Raw genomic sequence first — 1541 nt, 5'->3', positions numbered from 1 at the left:
TCCCTACAACACCAATTATCAAAATTAACAACAGAATCTGACCACTGCACTGGATGTCTAATTATGTAAATTTGCGATCCACTTGCCTATAATAATGAAGATTAACTCATACTCAGCAAACAGTCATCATCTTCATTCTCTAGCTATCATCAATGTGATTTCGTTGAACATTTGAGCAAGCATTACCAGCAGACTAAATGAGGCTTGTTAACATTGTAAACAATATTCCTTGTACCTACATATAAATTCACATTTCTAGATGTGACCATGTCTGCAGAGATTTCTCAGAGCTGATCTCTGAATTTCCCATATATCTGGGACATTAAGTAATTAGATCAAAGGAAATCTAGCCCCGTTAATGAGGGACTTGAATTGTTTTAGATTGAAACATTAGCTCTAATCGTCTGATGTTAGCTAATGAGTTACACAAGAATAAAGAGGTTTAGTTCCCTTTACCATTTTAGATAGAGCCTTAGGGCTCAGTAGTCAATTGTTACAGGAAAAATGTGAATTTGCTTCTTTGCAGGTAAATACAAAGAAGTAAAGAAAACCTAAATACTGCACTTTTTGAGAACAAAAGATATCAGTAATTCTTAAATCTCTACTTACATACTGCAGTAATTTGCTCTGAATTTCAATCTCTAAATCAGATCTGAAAATATTTATGAAATCAGCTTCTGTGTTCAATTTTAAGCAGCGCTATGTTTGGTAGAGCTGCTGACTGAAAATATGAATGGAAGTTTTTATTCTTTTATGTTTGTCTGAGGACACAGATCATACATAAATGAAAAATATATATGGTTTTATGTATATGTGTCTATACATATATATATATATGTACATGGCTTCCTGAGGGACTGTGCAATAGGTACTTCTGTTGCCAGAAATGTAAGTGAAAACAACAAAGGTGTATCTAGATGCTAAGATTTGCTTCTGCAAATACTTGCTTGGCTCCGTTCATATATGGACAAGGCATAAATGCTGCAGCACCAACATTTTCACTGAGGTCTTTCCATCACATCAGATGAAATAAGAGCCACTGACTACATATAAGAGAAATATTTGCATTTAACACTGCCCTGACAGGACTGTAACATATTTCCTCATCAGCAGTAATGAGCATAGAGATTTTTTTAAAGCAACAATAACAGAGTAAGAATGGTTTGTTCTTGCTGCAGGGAACTTATAACCTATTCCTGCTCTGCTTCTGACTTTCTTGTGATTTGGGGAAGAGTCACATAGCTTGCTATGCCCCACTTCTGCGCTTGTAGGATGGAGAATGACAACATGTACCTTGCAGCACTCAGGTGAGGATACATTAATTAAACTTGTGAGCATGGGCAGGACACTCATGTAAGTATGCTGCTGTGTAAGGGCATTAAATAGCCTTTAGCTTAAGGTTTGAACTGCTTTGCATACTACTACCACAGCAATCTCAGAATGAAAAAAAAACAAAACAAAACTCAAAAGCAAACCACCTGAAACACAACCAAGTGTCTTTATCTCTGAGCGAAGCAACATCCAACTAGAGAAGGTTCAGC

Source organism: Chaetura pelagica, unplaced genomic scaffold (genome assembly GCF_000747805.2).
Source record: "Chaetura pelagica isolate M959 unplaced genomic scaffold, ChaPel_1.0 scaffold117, whole genome shotgun sequence".
In the NCBI taxonomy this organism is placed as follows: Eukaryota; Metazoa; Chordata; class Aves; order Apodiformes; family Apodidae; genus Chaetura; species Chaetura pelagica.
This window is presented reverse-complemented; position numbering follows the sequence as displayed.